Genomic DNA, 26,375 nt, shown 5'->3' on the forward strand with positions numbered 1-26,375 from the left:
AATCAACACAGTGACAAGTTATCGTCCGGATAGTGGAATAGTGGTTAGCGACCCCAACTGCTGTACCGAAGGGTCCGGGTTTGAGTCTCAGAGAAGGATTGTATGTTTTTAAATGTATAGTGAAATTTTGGATATTTTTAAATGTATAGTGTCCGTGCGGCATGGGGGCACTCTAAATATCCGGCGAGACGAAAGTCCTTTCGAGAGATTAGTAGTAAGGGAAGAGGGGTGAGATATTCTTGGATCCGTCCCCCCCTCGGAGTACTCTCCATCAAAATTTTGAGGGGAGGACTAAGCGAAGTAGTACTGTCGCCTGTATGGTGCTCAAGGGTCTTGCCAATGACAGGCGCATTCTTGATGTCCTTGCCGCGGTTAAAATTTTAGGCTTGTTCGGATGTTATTGTCAAACAAGTGAGATAAGTCACAACAACAGAAATCAAGAATACTTTTCTAGTCCTATCGTGAATTAATAATAATTTTCGTGAATTAATAATAATAATTAATTTTCTTCTCGAGTTGAAGGTTAATTCTTTCATCACTCTCTGTAAACATTACTTCTCTCATTAAGTAAATATCACTTCCTTCCATGTTTCAGTTAATTCAAGTTGCTACAAACACACGTTTCTCGTTATGAAAAATTAACCTGAAAATCCAATAAACCGACGAGCAACTGGACTCGGAGCTCTTGTCGACATGCTTATTTTAGAAAATGAAAGTAAATTACTTTCGTTCTGAAGGAATTAAGTACTTGTTTTAAGTGAAAAGGTAAAATCCACCAAAATCCCTCGTTTTCAGTTCTAGCTTAAATCTCTTCACCGAAGCTGCCATTTTTAATTTGTTGCCGCAGCCTTTTAAGCAACAATGGGTGAAAAGTTATTTTACTTCCTAGAAGTTTAAATCCATTACTCGTTGAAGTTTTGGTCCAGTTATTTAAGCAATGACCGAAAAAGGATTCACGCTCATCTGAAGGTAGTTATCGATGCTTTTCAGTGCTACTGGGAAGAGAGGAAACTTTTTCCCTTTTCCTTCCTGCGGCGTTTTAGTAATTTTCATTCAACTCACAGCAGATTTTACATTTTTATCTCGCTCAGTATGATGATGATGTGGTGATGGGGTGACTGATTCTCAGACAGTTCATACCGTGAGAAAAGGAGAAATCAATTTCAGAACATAACCTGACTTAAATGCATCGATTGCCGAAATCCTTAAAATAATTTTTGAAAAAGGCTTTTTTAAACGATTAAAAATGATAACAAATAATAAAAAAATAATTAAAAATAATAAAAGTCTGGAAGGTTTGAGAATTTAAATTACGTCTAAAAGGGAGTTATCAACGTTTTGTGTGTTACCTTTATTTATTAAATATCATGTTCTCCGCACTTAAGGGGGCTCATACACCTTAAACCCCTTTTGAGCTTCGAATTATGTGACTGTTGCAAGAATTGAGATATTTTATTTATTTTAAAAGTAATTACCTCCAACGTTTTACAGATGACTACATAATGTAGCTGCTTTGGAAACTAGTAACCAGAAAGTTTGTGTTGCCACACATTTTTTTGTAATTTCATCAGCTTTGTGACAAAACTTTTCGTCATTTTTCCACCTTGCGCGCATGATATTTTAAAAATGGCTAATAGTACATACTTTAAATTTGATGGAATTCTTTATATGGACACTGTTTTCTAACTGAACCAAAAATCTGATGAATATTTTTATATAAAAAATTTTATTCACAAAAACATTACAGATTTTTTTAATAAAATACATGTTATAAACTCAACTCCAAATAAAATAAAAATTTAACATGAAATTCACAGTTTGTTTGGTTTACAGTAGTTTCCAAATGTTATAAAGGCTATATATAAACTATGGAATTAAGTAATGTAACAGATAATTCTAACCTGTGCGCGCAAGGTGGAAACATGACAAACTTTTTGTCACAAAGCGGATTAAATTATAAAAATATTTGGCAACACAAACTTTCTGATTACGATTTCAGAAAGCGGCTATATTATATAGTCAGCCATACAAAGTTGGAACTAATTGCTTTTAAAATAAATAAGTTATCCCAATTCTTGCAACAGTCACATATTCGAAGATCATAAGGAGTTTAAGGTGTATGAGCCCCCTGAAACCATAAAATTTAGTTCAACACCAGTATCGCAAAATAATTTTAAAATGAACATATCTTTAGAATTTCTGATACACAGTTCCGCGAGCTGGAGAAAAAAAGAATTTCTCTCCCGTAATATTGCCATTGCTCGCTTTTGGTTGAGTTCCTTAATCAAAAATTCCTTAAAATTTGAGAAAATATGAATTCTCTACATATAATAAAAGAAAGAGTCTGTCTGTGTGTGTGTCTGTGTGCCTTTCGTTTGCGCTGCGCGTAAGCTAATAGACCCACGACTACGAACTTTGGTACATAGGTGCATCTAAACAAGAGCCAGTGCACCTCGAAACTATTTTTTCGAAATTCGAATTCGAATTTTTTTTCCTTTATTATTTTATGAGGAAATCGCGTCATTTTGAGGGCTATAGGAAAGCGAGATTTTACTCTACGCACTCCATTTTCACATATTGATTTTTATGAAACGTAGGCACTTAGCTATTTTACGAACTTAACATAAATTTCGTGTTTCAATAAATGGATTAAATAACAACTTATTTAACAAAGGGAGCTTAACACCTTTTCAACGGGATTTTTTTTGAAAAAGTTTACTTTTAAAATGTACAGATTATTTTTCTTTGATTTTTGGACACGTTAAACTTTCATTCTTGTTTACAAAATCCTGCTTTTACAAAAAGAATTTTGGAAAAATGATAATATTTTGTATTTAAAAAAAAAAAATTTAATGAAGCTTCAGAGTACACTTCTCACATCTTTAAAAATGTGATTTTGGTAACAATTTTTCTTTCTTATGGTTGTTGATAGATTTTTGATGAAATCGCATCATTTTGAATAGTTTCATTCTTTTAGAAATATGGGTTTGGCAACAATTTTTCACCTTATTTCTTATGTCACTGTTTTTAAGAGATTGTCATATTTCATTGTCATTTTTTTATATATATAATACATTTTTATTGATTTTTTTTTATAAAGTTGTTCTGCAGAGTAAAATTCTGGGCGGAAGTTTTTGTTTTTTGAGTTTCTTTCATGTTATTTTTTGCTTATTTCACTGTTTGTATATTGAAAAGTTTTGCATAATTTTTTTTCTTCAAATGAAAGTTGGTTAATTTTTTATTAGGATAATTAATATTTGTATTAAGGGATATAGCTTATTTCATTGTAATTTTTTTCTCTTGAAAATATAAGATAAAATATCATTAATTATACTTTGCTTTTCAGAATTTTTTTGTTTTTAGTATTCATTTGTCTTATTTATTGCTCATTTCATTGTTTTTAAGATTTTGAAAAGTTTTGAGTGATTTTTTGTTTAGGAAACAAAGTTCTTAACTTCCTTTATACCATTCAAGTTCTTAAGATTTTGCAAAGGGAAGTTGGTTAATTTATTTATTAGGATAATTAATATTTGTATTAAAGGATATTGCTTATTTCATTGTAATTTTGTTATACGTTATAACTTTTTTTCTAAGAAATTGTTCTGCAGAGTAAAATTCTACGCAGTTTTTAAATTTAACGTTTGGTGTTCCCTTCAGAGTCAACTGCCTATTTTTTAAGAAAAACACCGCATGAGCATGATCCATTTTCTTTTCTACACCCCTAATCTCCTCACCCTTAAATTTTATTATCACATCAGTTTTATCATTCAAGATTCTAAATATTTAAACACCGACTCCGAAATTCCTCAAGAAAAAACATTCAGGCATAAATAAACAACAAATATGCACTCAGTTTTTTTGCCCCTTAGAATAAACATTAACGATTGTGAATAACCTCATGTCCAAAAGCATATTGTCTAGATAAATCTCCTTTGGAGAGTAGGTATAACACATTCGTTCATTCTAGTTCATTATTATGCGAATGGCCGAGGAAGCCGCTTTGTGACCTCTGGACAAGCTGTTGAGGTCATTATCAAACAACGGAAGCAATGCCAAGTATCCTATTCAATGACTGCGAGTTGGTTGTATTCTGAAGGAGTTATATTTGGTGAAATTTTCAAGAGTTCGAAGTAGAACTAATTGTGTTGTTATTTTATCTGATAAAAGTTTGCCACTAAATCTCCTCCGCGTTCAAATGAAAAGTGGGATTAAATGTTTGTTACAGGTATGCAACATTCTGTGTTATCTTATCAAGTGTTATCTTAAATAAAGGATGTCTCGTTTTTACTTTGAATAACATAAAATATCCTTTCATAATATTTTGTTTTATAAATTTATACACATAATAAAAGCATATTGTTTTTGGCATTTTTTAAAAGAAAAAAATTCATAAATTGGTTTGCTTAGTAATTTATAATTTAAATGTGTTAATATATAGTGCTGTTGTTAAAAACATGAATGCTTTTTCTTGAAAATATAAATCAAGTGATTAGTATACGCAAACTGAACCAAACTTCTTTAAAATGACCATCCTAAATTCTAAAGATCCAATGTACTGTCATATTATAGACCAGATGTTAAATATAGGTAGTTTTTATGTTTTCAGAAGTGTTAACTACAAAGGATGACTGTGTCTAATATTAAGGTACGAACGAATGTGTTAATGCTTTCAAAATACTTCTTTCGGTACTTTTCCTTTTCTAAATAACATTTATTCCTTGTTAGTCCAAAGGGATTTGAATCCCGAAGGACTATTAGTTTCGTTTTGGCATTTTGCGTCGGACGGATAAATGTCGGTTCACTTTTCAAACTGTTGCCACAAAATGTTAGAGTCCTGCATTATATTTGAAGAAATTAAATAATGAAAAATCTGCATAAATGTATGTATATTTCTCGTATTGTGATAAAACAACGGTACATAGAGTCATCGAATTTTGAATAACGTAATCCTCCAACGAATATGAGCATGTGGAAGACCAAATTTGAAATTTGAAATTTGTTTTATGATCGATTTCCTATTTTTTAAAACTTTGACGAATTTTTGATTAACAAACTCAAGGATTTCAAAGCGAGCAATGGCAACGTTGTGCAGAAAAAACATTTTTATCTCCAGCGCGTGAGTCTCTGTATCGGAAATTCTAAAGATATGCTCGTTTTAAAACTATTTTGCGATATTGCTGTTGCACTGGATCTTATGGTTTAAGTGCGAGGAACATATTTAATAAAGAAAGGTAACACACAAAATGTTAAAAAACGACCCTTTGGACGTAATTTAAAATCTGAAACATTTCAGATTTTTTATCTTTTTTTTTTTTTTTTTTTTTTTTTTTTTTTTTTTTTAATTTTTAGTCCAAATGGGCTATTAGTCTGGAAACACGAATTGGCGCTGATTCACTTTACGTGTAGTCCACTAATGAGTTGTTTCACTTTATTCGAGTCTGTTGCCATTCGGCAGAATGTGAGATAATCATTCAAATTTAATCTGTCTGTTAAGAATTAACAAACTAAGCTATTTAAAAGTAATAAATTTAGATTTCAAGAATGTTATTATTCGTTAGGAGAGCGTTAGCTCAGAAGGCATTAGAAATTTCGTTTTGGCATTTTGCGTCGATTTACTTTCTGCGTTGATTCACTTTTCAAACTGTTGCCACCAAATTTTACAGCCCTGTATTATATTTAAAGAAATTAAATAATGAAAAATCGCATAAATGTATGTATGTTTCTCGCATTGGGATAAAACCATGGTACCTAGAGCCATCCAATGTTGAATAACTTAATCCTCCACCGAATATGGGCATCTGGAAGCCCTAATTTAGAATTTGTTTTATTATCTATTTCATATTTTGTCAGACATTTAAGAACTTTTGATTAACAAACTCGACGATTTCAAAGCGAGGAATGACAACACTGTACGAAAACAAAAAACATTTTTATCTCCAGCGCGCGAGACTGTGTATCGGAAATTCTAAAGATATGCTCATTTTAAAATTATTTTGCGATATTGCTGTTGAATTGAATTTTGTAGTTAAACTGCGAAGAACATGATATTTAATAAATAAAGGTAACACACAAAGTGTTAAAAAAACGCCCGTTTGGGCGCAATGTAAAATCTGAAAGCTTTCAGATTTTTATTGTTATTATTTTAAAGGTAAAAAGGGCTATTGGGTTTGAAACACGATTTTGTGTTCTTTTATTTTAATGCGGTGCTTCATTTTTCATTCGAATCTGTTGTTATTCGGATAAGATAGTATTATTTCACATTTAACCTGCCCGTTATTAATTTACAAATCAAATGATTTAAAAGGAATGCATACAGTTCTTTCTTAAGAATATTATTTTTTTAACTTTTTAATCTGATTCATTTAAATAAAAAGGAATTTAACTCAAGATTTATCTAATAAAATATGAATTATTTTTATAGAATTACGTCATATTTTTTTTTTTTTCTTTTTCAAGTATAAAAACATATAGAATATTTCCATGTTACCCTGAATGTATATTTATCTAGTATCGTATTAAATGTTTCGTTATTTCAATGAAATTGGGCTGCCGCTTTAATAATATCTACTGTAAGTTTTAAAAAAGCCGTTTAAGGTTAGGATGCAAACCCTTTCAGATTCATTATTATTATTATTATTATTAGTAGTAGTAGTAGTAGTAGCAGTAGCAGTAAAAGTAGTAGCAGTGGTAGCATTTGAATTCCTATATAGAATTCCAAGTTGCATGTAACTGAACAATGAAACTTACATTAAAATAAAAATGAACTTTGTTTGTTGTTAAAACCTAAAATCGACCAATAACATCAAAAGCAAACTTCTAAGTTTAAAAGTACCTAACCTATTTTTCTAGTAAATGCAAATAATATATAATTCAAAGTGTAACGAATACTGGATATCATTACATTGCACTTATAAGGTTTACTTATGCTTGCTAAACATTTGCGCATTTAAAAGATTTTTCGCAACAGAAAACATGAAAGTGAAATGACCCCTTGCCCAGGCGCCAATTTGACTTTCTAGCCATTTATACAATATACAATGGAGAAAGTGATACATGGAGTTTAGCACATGGATAAAGTGATAATTGGGCGTTCTATCCATTTATACGACAATATAACAATGGAGAAAGTATTAGTTTATATCATTATCCATTACTTGGTCACCAGAAGACAAGCAGTAAAAGTTTTGAACTCTGTTCAACTCGTGTTCTCGTTCAACTCGAACATCGATTCACTCGAACATGGGTTCAACTCGTAAAACTCGAACATGGGTTCAAACCGAGGTCAACCCTGAGCTAGTTCAACCCGGGTTCGGGTCGCGAAGAACGGCCTGGTTGCACCGGAAGTTTCGTGAATTCCCCGTGAGTAACATGAATATGAGCAGCCATTTTCCCTTAAAAACCAACCACTAAGACATCCCTCTCATACCTTAAGCAGATAACTTTCGATTCCTTTAAAGTAATCTAAATAAATATTCTTCAAGGGAAGGGGCAAGAGACCCAGTCGAAATTCTGCGAAGAAATTACGAATTATCGTCTACCAGGTGTAGTGACTGCGATACCGAACCAAAAATGCATTACCGGTAATCGGTATTTTTTTCAACGTTGTACCGGATCAGGGAATGGCGAGGTCTTTGAAAAACTTCTCCGATATGCGAACACTTAGCGGCATATCCGTTCAACCAATCGAAATAATATTCCAGATATTGCTATTTGAAGGTAGGCGTTTGAGATTGTGATGATTTTAAACAAAAGAGCTTTCACGGTTACAGTGAAAAAAATTTCGAAATTTTCGAATGGCAGTACTCACTTTTATCCTTCGCAAACTGATCAGCGCATTGAAAAACTATAAATGGCGTTGAAACGATAGACGTATAACGAAAATTGTCAGCGTAAAACATTAGCAAAGAAGAGCACTGTAAAGGACCAACTACATCACAAGTGAGAAATTTTTTTTTATTGAAATTACAAGTTTGCAACGTGTGCAACATTTCAAGGTGGGATCATTTCTCGCAACTTTGTAGTTTCTTGGCCACTGAGATCTCCCGAACTCGTTCCTATGCATTTCTGGTTCTGGAATTATCGAATTATCTGAAATCTAAGCTACACACATTACGGGATTTGTCAGAATTGAAAGATGCCATAAAACGAGAAGTAATACAGATTTCTCCTGCGATGCTACATTCGTCAGTGTTGTCAACAATCTCCCATATGCAATGCGTTATTTTCTGTTGAAGTGGACACGTTAAAAACTTGTAAAAGTTTTTTTTTCCTCTCCTTACTTGTGTTGTTGCTGGCTGGTCCTTTACAGTGGGATTATCTGCAAATGCTGTACCCTGGCAATTTTCATCATACGTGTATCTTTCCAATGCCATTTATGTTTTTTCAATGCGCAGATCAATTTGCGGAGGAATAAAGTGGGTGTTACCATTCAAAAATTTTGAAATTTTTCAATGTAACCGCAGCAGTGAGAGCTCTGACCTTTTAAATTATCACAATCTCAAGTGCATACATTCAAATTACAATATCAAAAAATTCATTTAGATTAGTTGAGTGGAGAGACCGTTAGGTGTTCATATATAAGGAAGTGTTTTTTTCATGACCAACCTCTTACGGATGCATACACACATGAATGTTTAGTTCTTTACATACCGCTCGCCCGCGCGAAACATTCCTCTTTCCATATACTATTTGTATGACTTTCCTTAGGTTATGTTCTAAGACTAAAGTGCACATATTGGGGTTATCACATTTAAGAACATGCAAGACCAGGAAAATCTCTTCCACAAAAACAGCTTCTCTTTCTCATGCCATTGAAGGATTCCTAGCCAAAACAATTTCGCTCTAAACAATGTTCTCAGCTATCTAGGTGGGACGTAAATTTTCTGCTTATTATAAAAAGAGAAGATATTTACACACTTTTAGAACGATTTAGGGGCCATTTAAAAATGTAAAGGGTATTTTTACGTAGGGTTGATCCAAAAAAGTTTACAAGCAGAAGCATTTGAAACGTAAAATTTGTGCCACCCAAGGTGGTTGACAGATGGCGCTAGTTGTCCTACAGCGGTTCTACGAGTAAGTAGCGTCAGTACGCAGAAGAGCGACAGTAACGGCACGACGTCTAGAAAAGTGGTCTCGCATAGAGGTGCGAGCCGTAGTTCGAATCTTATGGGCAAAGAATGTGGCCGCATCCGAAATTCACAGACAAATCGTTGAGGTATACGGGGACAAAGCAATGAGTAGACAACAGGTAGCGAAATGGTGTCGTTCTTATCAAGCGGGCAGGGAGCAACGGCACGTGTTGAAGAAATCATCCAAAGGGATCGACGAGTAACCTCGTGAGATTGCCTCAGAATTGGACCTGAGTTATGGTAACGTACAGCGTATCGTAACCGATGAATTGCGATATTCCCTCAAAGTTTGAGCCCGCTGGATTCCACGTGTGTTGTCCGCGCAGCATAAGGCCACTCGAATAATGTGCAGTCTCACATTTCTTCAGCGATACCATTCAGATGGCCAACACTTCATTGATCGCATCGTTACCGGTGATGAAACAGGGCTTCATCACTTCACCCCCACATCCAAAAGAGCCACGATGGAGTGGAAACACGCTGGATCACCGACAAGGAAGAAGTTTAAGGTCACACCCTCGGCCGGTAAAGTGATGGCAACCGTTTTCTGAGATACGACTGGTGTTATCCTAATCGAGTATTTGGAACGTGGCCATACCATTAAGGCTGATCGTTATTGTGCCACCTTAACGAAATTGCGTAAAGGCATCCGACGCAAACGGCCTGGATTACTGAGCAAAGGCGTCGTTCTTCTGCATGACAATGCCAGGCCCCATACAGCTCGCCAGACTCAGGAATTGCTGCAAAGGTTCAAGTGGGAGGTCTGGAATCACCCCCCCCCCATACAGCCCCGATTTGTCTCCAAATGACTATTTCATTTTTCCGGCGTTGAAGCGATACTTATCCGGAACACGGTTCACCTCAGACGATGCCGTGAAAACAGCTGCCGAGAAATGGTTCAATGAGCAGGGTCCTGATTACTACCAAGACGGGATAAACAAGTTGACCAAACGTTCTGACAAATGCCTAAACATGTTTGGTGACTATGTAGAAAAGTGAAGGTCAGATGTGTCTTTTGATTCCAATTTGTATCTTGTTTCTATTGTTAATAAATACTTTTTCATTTGCCATGTAAACTTTATTTTGGATTACTCCTCGTATAAATGTTCGATCTGCTAGCCTTTTTTTATGGACTGAATGTCTGCATCATGGTTTCCATGATAGAAGAGCTTTTCGTAAAATTCCCAAGGATATTGACTTCCATTGACCATTTCTTTCATTGACTTCCATTGACCATTTCTCTTCACTGCTTTCCAGAGTCCCTCAATCGTCAGTGGCGTCAATAGAATCGATGGCCTATGGTCTCTTTCGCAATAGTACATAAGTGAAACGTCAGGGGACATAAGGAATACAGTTAAGAGAGATATATGCAACAATATCTGTATCAGTCTCCATTTTTCAAAGGACTATAGTGGTATACTTTGAAGTATGACTTGAACTCTGAAGATCACTGGGATGAGGAAATGGAATTCCTTTTGTAAATAACGGACAAAACTTGATAGTACGTTGATAATTTTAACATTTTTTCCACTCTTCTTATTTTTAATTCCCATTGTGTGACAATCCTGTGAGAATCATAAACTCTTCACTGAAACTTTCTTTAATTTCTTGCCTTTTCTTGTTTTTCCCTCACCGAAACTTTACATTGAGGTAACCAAGTTTGTACATTTTTTTTTCGTTTTCGGTAACAAATAGACCTTTAATTTTTTCCCCTTTTGTTGTTGACGTCATTTAGGTAAAGGCATGCGTCACGAAGGGGTACTTGGATACTTTGTTGGCAATACTGGCATTTAGCAGGTAACAGTATGTCCTGCTTACCAGTTCCTTGGAGAATCCCAATTGGGGGTCTGGCCTACAAATGGTCTCCTTCATCACGTTATGTTGATTTATCATCTGCTAAGCAGATTTCATACAAGGTTCTACAAATTGTTCTGGGTTGAGCTACACGCCTCGGCAAAAGCTAGTGAACATCATTTTTGTTAGCTAAAACTTGGTTTATTATTTTATTTGCTGTTGATTGCAAATGTGTTTAAAAGCTTTGTAAATGATTTCTGCATTAGAAAATTTTTTGTTGTTAGCGTCGCTTTAACTTTAGAAACAGTACGTAATTTTTCCATATATTCTTTGGAGTCTTGTTCCTATGTAGGAGTAATGACTGGCGATTTTTACCTTTCCGATTAATCATATTCCTTATTTTAAAGTTAAAAAATTAAATACCATGCATTCCACAGCGTTTTTGAGTTATGAAATAATAATATTTCTCTTCGGAAAGCGCAGGAGCATATCCTTCAATCCACAGATTGTTTACATGCGACATTTTGCAACAAGACTAAATTTCTAAATTAAGTAGAAGAAGATATCTGTCATTTTAAATAACAAGCTGTTGCCAGAAATTTTCACTCCAAAACATTTTCTTTTTTTTTTTAATTCTTTGTCGAAATCTTTCTAAAAATATGTAAACAATCTCTGTATAAGTAAAGTGTGAATAAATATATAAATTTAACTATATATATGTATTTTACTAAGCCTCTACTCAAAACGTTACTTTGCAGTTGATCTAAATTAAATTACTACGGAAGTGATACGAGATAAGGAAATTTGACAACCTACAGAATGGTCTGTAAGTATGAATTTTGATTACGGTTGTTCTAGACAAAATGAATCCAAAATAAAGATAAAAACATGCTAGGTATGTCTAGATTTTGCATTAACAACTGATGAATGCGTAAAACAACTAAAACCAAGTTGGAATATGGAATTCCTAAATATTCATCTTTGGCTACGATTTCATTTATGCTACGCCAGTCCGTGGTATTCCCTAAGGTACTTACTATTTCGTATATCTTTGAAAGATAAAACAGAAAAAAACATATTCAATCTTATCTGAAACATGCGCTAGAAATCTGGGAAATATTCTTCAGTTTCCTTCTCGATATGTGATCCTTGCCTTCAACCTCAGGCCACAGAAGTCGCAAAGATGAATGGTTGCGAAAAGTCCCTCTCTCATATCCAATGAAGACTCGGGTCTCCAAGGCATTGGAGATTATGGAAATATTTTTTACCTCTTCTGGAAACACCTTTCGACGCACTTTAGGCAGGAATAAAAAATGAAACGCGGGGTAACATAAAAAAATTGTAGGTGATGTGGGATTTATTTGAATCACGGCTTTGATTTTTCGCAAAAGAAAGGGGGAAAAATACCAAAAGGCTTCATTTTATTCAGTTATGGAAATAAACTGTCAAATATTGGCGTATTCAAAGTTACTGGCGAAGTGTTATGGGACAATATGAAAAGTAAAATTTATGCTTTCTTTTGATGATTGAAAATTTCTTTAAAAAAAGACGTTAAACCGGGAACATCCATGTATTGTTGTTTATGGATTCTATGCATTGCTGCTCACCGCAGACTAATATAATCATTTGTTGTCCTTATATTATGACCCTAAACAGCCAATGAATACCAAAGAGATATAAATTTCTCCATCTAAAAAGAGTATAAACTGCATAAATTGTTAAACTATTTTTCTGTAAGAAAAAATGCAAGAGATTATAATTCGAATGATACTGAATGGGAGTTTTACTGAGCTCGGAGAATTTTTAAACTCCCAATATAACAAACAATTTACGTTTTAGTGCATTTATATATAAATCGCTTTTTCCCCTCGTGTCCATACGTACTCACCCGCATCCAACTCATTAACGGAACATCAATGGTTTGAATTTCGACGTGTATACGAGCCAGTTTCCCTTAGAAAGTCCTCCACGAAGGCATCCCTCCCCTTAGGCAAATAGCCCTAGTGTGCTTTTTCAAAATTAAATACATCAACATCGAATTTCGAATACAGCACTCTTCCTTTTACGTAAATTATTTCGAAAAATCTGACCTATTCTATTGCCTCCGAACTAAAATGTGGAGGACGATGACTCGTCAGCATTTTGTCGACTGCATCCTGTGCCTCTCGCCTATTGCATTTTCAGTGGTGATTGTAAGGAGTTAATGAATTTTCTATTACATCCTTTTGCAATGTAAATGTTTAGCACGTACACCCGGCAAAAGGAAAAATGCGTGAATCGAATCCCAAGCGCGTAATGGCAGACCGCACATTCAGTTGAACAGCGTTAAACGAATGTCGCATACTGCGCATGCCCAGAAAACAATTTGGCGTAATTACTATGTTCGCGCGATTTGAAAAGAAGATAAATACGGTATATGGTAGATGTACCGCCATCTGATATTAAACAAATCTGGCGTTTAAATCTTCGTAGAGTATAATGTAAATGTAAATTAATTACTGTATTAAAATACTATTTTTCGCTGTACTGCTCAAACAACTAGAAAGCTGAAATTATTGCGAAGTAATGTGAAGCAGTGTTTGCATTCAAAATGTAAAATATAATACCTATGAAATTCTGCACATTCCTTTGGAACTGTACAAATTTTCGTTCAGAAAAAAGACTGAAATTTAGGATATATTAGTTGAAAATTTATTCATTATACTTTTAAGCAATAAAAACAATTCAGGATTTACTATACGTTCCATTCGTACATACATAAAGAAACACTGAGGAATATAACAAGTGCTTTCAAATAAACTGAAGAAATTTTACAATTCCTTAATGCTAGTTATTAAATTCTTTGAAATGAGAAAATAAAAGCGCGAATATACGCTAACAAACTAAGCGAGATACTCCAGTTTACAATTACTGAATTATAACATGTAAACAAATTACATTTAAATAACGAATTATTACGAACATATGTTAACAAATATAGGGTGGCCCAGAAGTCACTTTACATTTTGAAAATTAAATAACTTTTTTTTTCTATTAATATATTTCTTTTTCTCTTTTCAGAATTAAAAAATATAATCCCTGGAAATTTTTGGCATGGATAAGTTTACAACAGAACAACGAGTGAAGATAATTGAATTTTACTTTGAAAATGGACGGTCAATTGTTGCAACGCAATATATGCGCAATTTTAATGTTCGACATCCCCCTAGTAGGCCTGCAATAAGGAACTTAGTGACGCGTTTTCAAGGTTCAATTAGTGCAATCTTTAAAACCAGCAGATTTTCAGAAACGAGTAAATTATGCTGTCAGGTTTCAGAGAACTGCAAGAAATGACAATGAGTTTATTCACAAGTTGATCATGGGAGATGAAGCGCATTTTCATTTGAATGGACATGTGAATAAGCAAAAAATAAAAAAGAATTAATTAAATACAGTCATTTAAGAAAACGTTATTTAATTTTCAAAATGTAAAGTGACTTCTGGGCCACCCTATATTAAATGCACTGTTATTGACAAATTACAATGAAATATATATTCGAAAAATAAGCAAGTGCAATCGGTATGGACGTTAAAATAACTAATAAGCAAAGTTTCACAACATTACAGTTGTAAACATCATTCGAACACACTCGACAGCGATGGTGATCACGAATAAGCTAGCGTAGGGTTGCTTAGTCGCCAATATTTCTCCCCGCGCCAAAGGTACACCATCAAGCATGCGCAGTAAGCGAAATTTGCTTAACATTGTTCAACTCAATGTGTGGTCTGCCATTACGCATCCCAAGCAGATTAGATATCTCACGTTTTTTTTTTTTTTTTTTTTTTTCTTCTTTCGAGAAATATAATGGTTTATAAGTGGCACTCGAACTAAAATATGGTGGAAGGAATTCATTCCATGTCAGCTTTTAAGTGTTATGACTATAACTAATTACAGTATTTCCATATGCACACTCTCCTGAAATAAGTAGTGTTGTTGTGACTTATCTCACTCGTCTGACAGTAACATCAGAAGAAGCCCATGAAATGCATTGTAGCAAGGAGTTCAAGATCGCGCCTATCGTTGGCAAGAGCCTTGAGCACTATACACGTGACAGTAAGACCTTGCTCAGTTCTGCCCCAATTTTGATGTAGAGCTCTCCAAGGGAACGGGTCCGAGGGTCTTCCACTCCTCTTCCACTACCACCAGCTTATGGAGCAGACTTTCGGTTGGCCGCACACTTAGAGTGTTCCACGCCGCACAGACGCGATACATTTACAAACATCCATGTCTTCTCCGGGATTCGAACCGAGGCCCTCCGGAACAGCAGTCAGCGTCACTAACCACTATTCTGATTGGGCGGCAGTGTAAATAGTTCGCAGGTATCCGTAATTTAAATTAGGGTAAGGACATACAGGGGTTGAACAAAAATATGGAAACACCTTTAAAAAAACATGTTTCTTTGCTTAATATGGTGTAGGAAACCTGTTGGCATCCAAAACAGCTTGCAGTCTTCTCGGAATGGATACATACAGTTCCTGTATGTTTGCCAAGGGAATATTATACCATTCTTCCTGCAAAACGGTGGCAAGTTCAGATAACGATGTTGGCGGTGGATAACGAGAACGCACTTTATGTTCCAATGTAGACCACAAAGGTTCGATAATATTCACGTCTGGTGACTGTGGTGGCCAGGGGAGATGGGACAACTCATCCTCGTGCTCCGAAAACCAGTCCTGGACAATGTGAGCTGTGTGAACAGGGGCTTTGTCGTCTTGGAAAACACCATCACCACCGGGGAACAAAGTTTGTACCATGGGATGAACTTGATCGGCCAAAATGTTCACATAAGTCTTGGCAGTCATGTGCCCTGACACAGTTATCATGGGGCTAGCAGAGAACCACGATATGGCTGCCCAAACCATAACAAAACCCCCGCCATGTTTCACTCTTGGCAACAAGCAGTCTGTATTATAGGCTTGAGATGGCGTTCTCCAGACGTAAACTCGGCCAGAAGTGGGAAACAATGTGAAAGAAGACTCGTCAGACCATATTACTCGCTTCCACTGCTCTATAGTCCAGGCTTTATGACTTAAACACCACCTTTTCCTGTTACGGGCATTAGCATCACTGATGAGTGGCTTCTAAATTGCAGCACGGCCAGCAATTCCCTGTTTATGAAGCTCCCTTCTAATTGTTTTGGTAGTCACAGGGTTCGGTAACACAACATTCATTTCATCAGTAACTTTTGCAGCTGTGATCTTCTTATTTTTCGTCACAATTGCCCTTAATGATCGTCTGTCACGATCACTCAGGGCACACTTTCGTCCGCGCTGTGATTTAGCAGATGATGTTTTTCCGCTTTTCAAATATGCGGAATAAATCTTCGATACAGTACCTCTTGAAACACTAAACACCTCGGCTACCTTGCTTACGGAAGCACCTACCATACGTGCTCCAACAATTTGCCCACGTTCGAAGCCTGTTAACTCTGACATAATGCAATGACAACCTCACATAACAGTACTCCGACAACAACTGAACTGTTTAGCACATTTACGAAGTTGTATAGGTGGCGTCAGTAGTCAAAAACGCCAGCGTCACCTACATATTTCATTAAAATCAATTTTTCTTTTCAAACATGCATTTCACAAGGTGTTTCCATATTTTTGTCCATCCACTGTAGTTGATTCTTCATATTTACTATTTTGAAAAGCCTAACAGTTTCTACATGTCTGCACGGAAAGCGATACAGCATTTGTAATGCAGGGTTGAGCCCTCAAATTCAGCTAAACGGATATATTATTTTATAGTGGATAAATTGTTCCTGAATCCATATTGATAGTCCGGAAGATGATGCAAATATAGTTCGGTTCTGAGCAAGATGATCCGCTCAAATAGCTTACCGGCCATGGGAAGAAGACTGATTGGCCTACAGTTCTCAGCCTTAGAAATGTCCTTCCGAGACTTCGGAAGAAGGTATACTTTGGCTATCTCCCACTGATCCGGCGAATAACAGAGCGTTAAGAAAAGAATGAAAATCCCCGAAAGCTTTGAAATTGCGTTTCTGGGTAAGCTGCGAATCATATAATTGGAAACACAGTTCGATATTTGGCTCCTTTTTGAGTTTCAGTTTCTTAATGATATTTGCAATATCCGCTGGTGAGGTGAGCCGGTTGAAGCTAAGTGTCGTCGGAGCAGCTAACTAGTCATGAACTTCGTTTTCCACTAAAGTGATGAATTCTCCATTTTTTGGTTCATTCGCTCTTTTATGTTCTAAGCCCGGCATGCCTAAGCACAGTGGATGACACTACCTGCCTGCATTTGGCTCACCAGCTCGTCACCTTACACTAGAGATGTGGTTTCGACTCTGAGTTCCGGGAGGGTCTTGCTAAGCAGGGAAACACATTCCTGAACGCTCCCCCCCCCCCATCTTTCATCATTGCAACCTTCTCGTCGAACCACTCCACGAGACGACAGCGGTATTGTGTATATGGCACTGATGGAGCGCATTGTTACATCCGCTAAGATATCGTAACGAATGCAGTCTATAGCACAAAAATCGCTGTCTGCACGAACAGTTCGACATCGTTTACAGTACGGTGGACTGTCCATCAGGAGTACATTGCGTCGTTTACTTTAAACTTTAAGCCAGAGGCGTTTATGCTTGCAGTGGTGCATTGAAAGGGCAGAGATGGACATCCAAATAGTATGGCACTGTGTTTTCGGACAAATCAAGTTTCCGCCTCCTATACCACGATGGTCAGATCAAAGTTGAGACATCGTGGAGAGAGGCTGTTTGACTGTTGTGTTATGCATCGTCATATTGGTCCTCTGTGGTGGTACTGGATTTCAATCATGCACTCCTTAGTACGCATTATGGGTACAATTACCAAACTAGATCTCTGAGGTTTTGCAGCCTGCTCTCCTTCCTTAAATTCAGAGCTTTCCTGCGGCTACATTTCAACAGAATAATAGGCAACCTCACGCTATGAGCAATGTACAAGCTTTCTTCTTAGTCCATCATAGTGCATATTTATCCTGGCTTAACTGTGCTCCAGATCTACCGCCCATTGAACATATCTGGTCAATGATTGAAGAAGGCTTAACTCGGCATGCCGCTCCCGGGGGTACAGTAGATGAACTATGATTACTTGTGGAAAGAGAATGGGCTCCAATCAGCAAACAACACATCCAAAGTCTCTTTCACTCAATGTCGCGGCGTGTAGAGGCGATTATTGACAAATGTAGAGTCAACACTCATTACTGAATTTCTCGTATTCTTCATTTCAAAGAAGGCTGTATTTCAAATCAATTAACATTGGGATTATGTGTAATCTCTGAAGTAAATTTAGTTTTGATATCTCTTGTCTTTCTTCGTGCTACATATTAGCTGGCCAGCAGTGTATAATGAAGCAAAAGATTCGTTAAGCTGAATTGCAATTTTCATTTTTCTGTCTGCCGTAGATTTTAATACAGGATCTTAATGTGGAGAAAGTTTTATGTTGACCTTGAATTTTGCTTATAAATAGATAATACTTTGTTTTGCAAGTGACAGCGTTTTGAATGTAAAACCGAAACTATATTTTTGTCTCTACAATTGCATTTCATGGCAAAATATTGAGCTTCCGTTAATTAGTTTTATTCACTACTATCAAATAGTTAACAAATAGTGCTCGGTCGCAGATTAATAATGCAGCAAATGTTTATAAAAACCAAGTGGAAACTCCACTTCCTGTTTCCTATTTTTTATTATTAATAAATTTCACAACAGTTAATGGCATTTTTAGAGAAAATTTCAAGAGATACTTAACGATTCCGACGCTTTGTTAATAATTGGACATCTTATAAGCCGTAGTCACATTCACTAAAAAATTTTGTGTTAGATATGGGAAAAAATATCAAAGAAAATTACGCGATATGGAAGAAATTATTTCTTGTGTGACATTTTTCGAGTATTGAAAAACGCCCATTAGTGTCTTCTGTGACTTCATCTTATCTTTCTTCAGTTCAGCGTAAGGGCTGAGAATTCTGCTCATTAATTTCTCCGTTCCGGAAATGAGCTTCCGTTCTGCATTGCTTGAAGCACATGAATATCGTATCGACACTCACTAAGCTGGGTTTTCCAACACTGGCTTATGGGTAGAAGCTTTTAGAGAGCTGAAATAAAATATTAGAAAAAGAAGCTCATTCTGCCCTAGGAATGGTGTAATTAAGGCAGGAGAAAGTTACATATAATAACTGAGGTTATTCAAGACAGCCTAAATATTTTGCTGGAAAAGAAACTCCGCACATCATTACAAACTATTTTTTTTTTTTAATATCAGAAAGTAGTTTCGGAGTTGTCATAACATTTAACCGTTTCATGGTGCTCTTAACGAAAGAGAAATTTCTAAAAAAATGAGAGTGGTTTTATCGATAAGGAATAAAAGTTTGGAGCTCAATTAAAATGAAATCGTTTCAATCGTAAACTGTTATTTGTTTTGTAATTGCCCAGCTTTAAAAACTTTAGAAGAGCAATTGATAATTGTTGTTCAGGGTTATTAAGTAGCATTGTATCTATAATATGACTGAGTTGATTTCATACACTTTACTTTTGAAATTTACGAACACTAAAACACAAATAATGAGTCAAAAGAAATAAGGTATTAATATCCTAATTTTAAATTATAAGGCAACTAATGATAAGCAGTAAAAATCTGCATTATGTGAGTAAATTTCCAGGATTACAGTTCTGAAGTTACAGTAGAATCTTCTTCTTCAGATACAAGAAAGAAAATGATAAAAAAATAAGAAAGGAAGAAAGAAAGGAAAAACCGCATACAGCAGGATAAACATAGAAAACTTCCGGAATATTCTTGAAACGAAACCTCTAGCGCCATCTATGAATCAAAAAATGAACCTCTCGCAAATGAGGATAAGTTGTGAAAGGCTGGCGGAAAACATGGATTAGAATTAAAATCATTAATCAGAATGTAATATGTTTTAATGGATATGAAATGCTTCCAGCTATCCTATTGTGCAAGCAGATGCTTCTGCAATAAGTTTAGCTGCAAAGGAACAAAAATGTTAATTTTTTTTTGCTAACAGAAATGGGAAACATTAGATTTATTAATTCCTTATTTTGAAAGTCATATTCCTTAATGGGAAGTAATAGACATGTTTATCAAGATAATGATCCCGCAATCCCACAGATTCAATCACGTTACACCGATTTCTGTTGCTTGCCATCTAATCCATAAAAAGCTTAACTTGCATTTGTAGGTACTTTATTTTTTACCACGATATTTTCGACGACGATGTTTTTAAACTGAGAAGTTTTCAACCGCTTTATTTTGGACGACGATGTTTTGTACCATGATGTTTTAGAACTGCGATGTTTTTTCTTTGCGATGTTTTCTCCCACGATGTTTCGTAGCTCAACGTTTTCGCCATGCGTTGTTTTCTCCGCAACGTTTTCGTCCGCGATGTTTTTGCAGCGATGTTTTTGGCTGTAACCTATATCACCTGCTCCATACTTTTATTAGTTATAGTTCATTCATTCATTATTTTTTTAAATATTTTGGGGATATCTTATTGCATCTACGGTAGCATTACACCCACAAAAAAAAATAATTTTATATGAAAAATTAAATTTCTGCCTGACGACAAACAGAAGAATTATAAATGAGCATAGAAGCTGCGGAGGAATTAATTTTTTTTATTTCATTTACTGTTTGCTTTACTTATATTCTTATAAAAATATCACAGATTATCCCCAAATATTATTTACCATTAAAACTTAATTATATGTCTGGAACGCTTTTCATACTTTCTAGTGAGACATGATAAATACGAGGATTTCTTCTTGTTTTATAGCTTATGTCTTTCTGATTAAAAATGCAGTTTACTGTCACCGATGCCACTAAATTAATGATAAATAACAGAAATAAATAAAGCCTGGGTTACTGTCACCGATGCCACTAAATTAATGATAAATAACAGAAATAAATAAAGCCTGGGTTACTGTCACCGATGCCACTAAATTAATGATAAATAACAGAAATAAATAAAGCCTGGGTTACTGTCACCGATGCCACTAAATTAATGATAAATAACAGATATAAATAAAGCCTGGGTTACTGTCACCGATGCCACTAAATTAATGATAAATAACAGAAATAAATAAAGCCTGGGTTACTGTCACCGATGCCACTAAATTAATGATAAATAACAGAAATAAATAAAGCCTGGGTTACTGTCACCGATGCCACTAAATTAATGATAAATAACAGAAATAAATAAAGCCTGGGTTTACAGAAATGAAAGAACTGTCATAAAGCATGTTATATTTCCTGGAAGAAATGAAAATAAAGCTGGTGGAGGGATACAGTTATATTTTTTCTTCCCAAGGCAATGTCACGTTTCTTTTACCAAAGATTAATTCATTGCATAGGAAGATTAATAAAAAAATAAGCAAAAGAACAAAAAAGCTTGAAAAATCAGTATTGTTTCTAAGCTTCTTTAATCTTTCCTTTTACAACTGGGACTTTCACTGGACTTTTGTTAACTTATTTAGTAAAACATCATTTATTACTATTACATCGTACATAATGCTCTAACAAAAATGTGAAATCTTATCGTAGATATCGGGGTACGAGATTTGAAATGCAAATTATGATGAAGAATGAACTTTTATATCTGTAGACCGAATTCCGATTGCTTGTTTATTCTTCCTTACTCGAGTCCTGCTGATTTAAGGGCGCGATAAAGTTGGCAAAGAAAAAAGTAATAATAAACCCTTTCTGCAGTGTTTGAGAGCCCCGAAATCAATATTTATCGCCGGAATTCCCCGCTCGCTCACAACGGTTTTATTGCTCATTTATATGCAGAATGTAATTAGACAGAGCACCGCCATAAAACTCTCTTCGCCCCATTCGCTGCCATTCACTGCCATTCACTTTGCGTTAAATTGATGTGCTTCGATAAAGCAAGGAATGTTGTTGACCCCACTCAAAAGATAAAAGAAATTGGTATTTCTAGACAGTGAAGAAATTGGTATTTCTAGACAGTGAAAGGTAAGTGCGCTGCGCCCTTTTTAGAGCTGTTTAAATCAAAATTTTTGTAAATGCCATCACTGAAAGGACAATTTTTATGACTTAAAATTGTGGTCTCAAATTCAAACTGCACTCGAGCCGAATATACGATCTGCAAACAGTTGACGAGCTAGAGTACATTTTTAGAAAATTAAAAATGCTTTGAAAATAAAAATGTTTAACGTCTAAAACTAAATTCACTCTTCTTCATAATCTATTAATTTTAGATTTGTGAATGCGTCTAATGACGTTGTAGTATAATCATCCTCAATGGATTTAGTTTTGTAATAACTGCTCTTTCTACATTCCAAGGATTTAACAAGCAACAGACAATGCTTCCTTTTTCTTGGCATTTCATATTATTTAAGTATTGAAATCTGGTCTTAAAGTACTTGGTAGTTAATTAATTTGAAGTTCTTTCATCATTTTCTGGAAATTCCTGAATACCATCTTGTTTATCTTTTCTTATGGATGGAAAATTATGCCATATTTTGCTTTTGCATTTCTTTCTAATAACTAATAATTCCTTACGATAAATTCTTTTCTTCAAAAGCAAAGAATAATTCGAGACATCTACGTACGCTATGCATTTCTCAGCGGTAGGTATTTTAATAGCTTAGTTGCTATACCAGTGACGTCACAATAATAAAGCTTTACAAGACATGTACTATTCGAATTTCAGGAAGCGTTTGAGAAATCTAAAATTTTATCACAGCGTAGAAGAATTCCGAAACTTGTTTGCATTTTTATATCTCTACAAATAAAACATTAGACGAAGGAAAGTATCAGTAAAAATATTTTGGAAGCAATTCATCGTAAGACACTGAGTAAAAATAATTAAGTTCGCATGGGAACAGGTGCTTGCTGGCATCATGACTGGCGAGAAGCTGTGGAGGATTTTAAAGGATTTCCAAGATTAGAAAGGAATAAACGTTGAAGAATTTTTCACATATACAAGAAGGATAAATTAAAGAATTAGTAGAGAATGACTGTCGTGAAATGATAAATGAACAAGTGAATGGTCTTATAACACTACCTGACGGTGAAAGCAACGATCAAGAGCCTTACTTGTTAAACGAGTTGTTAAAAAAGCACAGGAACTGTCTGATTTTTTAACCTGTTAACTGACATGATCCCCATTTGGGGATTTGTCTTAGTAACGGAAATTTGGTAACTTTAATTAGGTTGGTAACAATGGTTACTTTTTTACATTGTTGTTTAAACCTTTCTCAAGCTTTCGCATGATTAATAGTTGTTAAATGTAGTAAACTTGTGAGAAGATGTAAAATTTTTGTGAGTTCAAAATTTCAACATTTTCAAAACGCCGGTATGTCACATTATTATGTGCATCATTTTCATCTCCTGCCGTACTCTAATGGTCTTAGGAAAAAAAAAAAAAAAAACGACACACCACGACGCACCGAGAAGATATAAGGCAAATTGGACACAAATTGTTATGCATATAGGTTTGGACGGAAAATGCAAAATTTTACATTTTGGCTGCCAATGAATGAACGGTTGACGCTACAGCGCATCTGATCTGCGCAACTGGCAAGATATTTAAGAGGAGAAATTACTATTTCAGGTCATAAATTCTTCACGAATTTCAGTCTGTGTACTCTGGTAGACAGTAACTATACCTCGCATAAAGGTGCGCATACGATATGCGCAAATATCAGAATTTGAGAGAAGTCGTGTAGTTGGGTGAGAAGTCGGTTAATCTTATCGGCGAATAACTCGACATTTGAGCAGGAGCGATGCCACTATTAGACGATGTTGGCAGAAATGGTTGAAGCATTTTTTTACATGACATCTCTACGTAAGGACAGAATAAATTACTACTTTTTCCAGAACAGGCTGTAAAATGGATTTAAAAGGCATTAAGAAGAGGTTTTTTTTCGTGACATCTGCACGTACGTAACTGCATCTCGCCTAACTCAACAACAATTAGCCGTAGAGCGTCGAAATTTTGTATATGGGACTACTATAACATGTAGCTGCGCATTTTTCTCTTTTTCTTGCAATCGGCCCCAGCAAGCATATATATACACTCTTACTTGACTCTATGTTTTCAATCTTATATGTTGGTAAATTGCGCATTTTTTGCTTTAAAAGTGATTGAATTATGTTGTTCTTATATTCCGGTTAAGTTTTTTAAAGCTATCTGCATGCAGTAGTTGTAGAATTATCAATCATTTAAAAGTGCCATTAGATCTAACGAAGCAGCTATTTGTTTACATTTGAAACTCTTAATAGAATACTGAATTAAGTCATTTAATCCACGAACTTGAACGTTTTTTTGCCCACTGGTACCAAAAGTTAACTTTTAGTTTTGTTCACCGAAAATTTTATCTTCCTGTCCGTTGGCCGAACTGCTTGCTTTTGCGTACACACTTTAGAAATTTTAACTGTAAAAATTGTTTTTTTTTAACTGTTTGGTGTTTTAGATCTTCCCATATTCTTGCAGCGAAGTGAAAACTTATTTGATTGAATGAGAAATATATCTCTAATAAAAATAGAGGAAATAAGTTTAAACGAAGTGCAGGAAAAGTGTGTATAATTGAATAGGCCGCGAAAGGCAGTCATGGGATGACCACATCGGATTTTTAATTATAGGAGATACATATGTCCATAGGTACAGACGTCACGAAAAAATCCAATTCGAATCTATTTTACAATCCGCTTTGGAATAAAGAGTCTTTATCCTGTTCGTATGTGCAGAGGTCACTCAAAGAAACATTCAAAATAGATTCGCGCAAGGATTGGGGCAAAATGCAACAAAAAATATGCATAAATTATAGGTCGTAGAAGGAAGTCACGTGGTGTCTACATGAGCTTTTTTTCTTTACTAATAAACAGCCATATAAGATAACTTATTTTCTGCTTTTAATAAATGAACTTCCATGTTATTCAGGTAAAATTAAATACTACAAAATACCTTACTTTATAAAACAGGTTTGACACGGTTCATTAAAATGAATGACTAAAGCTTTATGCTTTCCGCTTTATGTCCTAGTCTGTCAAATGAATATTGAAAAATATTATAAAGAATCTAACTGGTTACGACAAACAGCAAAATCAATTTTTAGGAAGAATAATAACTGTTCAAAATACGAGATTTTATTATGATTTAAATTAATCTCTACTTAGAATTTTGATATTATAGCTTATCTGGAATTCGTCCAAAGTACTTTCATAATAATCTTTTATTAGCATAATTCTTTTGGCAACAGCGCGAGTTTGTTATCTCAGAAATAATAATATGGGGTTCGTATATGTGACGTCAAATTTCATTTAATTCTTATTCTGCAATGAAGGGATATAATACACTTTGGAATACTTTTCCATCTAGATAAGTTTATTTCATACTAACAGCTTCGCTGCCAGCCTTCGTCTGGCTTTTAAATGTACCGAAAGAATGACTGAAGGAAACACCAAACGTTAGATTTAAAAACTGCGTAGAATTTTACTCTGCAGAACAACTTCATAAAAAAAAAGTTATTGCGTATAACAAAATTACAACGAAATAAGCAATATCCCTTAATACAAATATTAATTATCCTAATAAAAAAATTAACCACCTTCCCTTTGCAAAATCGTAAGAACTCAAATCGTATAAAGGAGTTTAAGTACTTTGTTTCCTAAAAAATCACTCAAAACTTTTCAGTATCTTAAAGACAGTGAAATGAGCCATAAATAACATAAAAGAATACAAAAAACAAAAAATTCTGAAAAGCAAAGTATAATTAAAGATATTTTATCTTATATTTTCAAGAGAAAAAAATTACAATGAAATAAGTGTGTGTGTGATTATGGCAAAGCCTCGAGGGCTATCTGCCTAAGAGGAGGAATGCCTTCATGGAGGACTTTCTAAGGGAAACTCGCTCGTATACACGTTACACATGGGGAAAACCACGAAAACGCCCATGCAGCCAGCCCGTTCGCGCGATTCGAACCTCGGACCGAACTACCAGTGTTCAGCGACTTTACCTCTCGGCCGCTGGTGGACACAATGAAATAAGCTATATCCCTTAATACAAATATTAATTATCCTAATTTAAAAAAATTAACCAACTTTCCGTTGAAGAAAAAAAATCATGCAAAACTTTTCAATATCTTACAAACAGTGAAATAAGCAAAAGATAACATAAAAGAAACTCAAAAAGCATAAAATTCCGCGCAGAATTTTACTCTGCAGAACAACTTTATCCAAAAAAAAATCAATAAAAATGCATTATATATATAAATGACAATAAAATATGCCAATCTCTTAAAAACAGCAACATAAGAAATACGATGAAAAATTGTTGCCAAACCCATATTTCTAAAAGAATGAAACTATTCAAAATGATGCGATTTCATCAAAAATCTATCAACAGCAATAAGACAGGAAAATTGTTG

General features: G+C 34.9%; 1 protein-coding gene across 1 annotated transcript in view; it reads left to right on the plus strand.

Annotated features, from left to right (window-relative positions):
- The first annotated feature begins 4,086 nt into the window (after positions 1-4,086).
- Positions 4,087-26,375, plus strand: part of LOC118201084 (uncharacterized) — a 358,982-nt gene continuing 336,693 nt past the window's right edge. Inside the window, exon 1 of the mRNA XM_085822792.1 lies at positions 4,087-4,225. The gene's annotated coding sequence lies outside the window, so the exon portion shown is untranslated. The remainder of the gene's footprint in view (positions 4,226-26,375) is intronic.

Source organism: Stegodyphus dumicola, chromosome 8 (genome assembly GCF_044657685.1).
Source record: "Stegodyphus dumicola isolate Sdum_Otavi_A_Nest chromosome 8, ASM4465768v1".
Taxonomy (NCBI): domain Eukaryota; kingdom Metazoa; phylum Arthropoda; class Arachnida; order Araneae; family Eresidae; genus Stegodyphus; species Stegodyphus dumicola.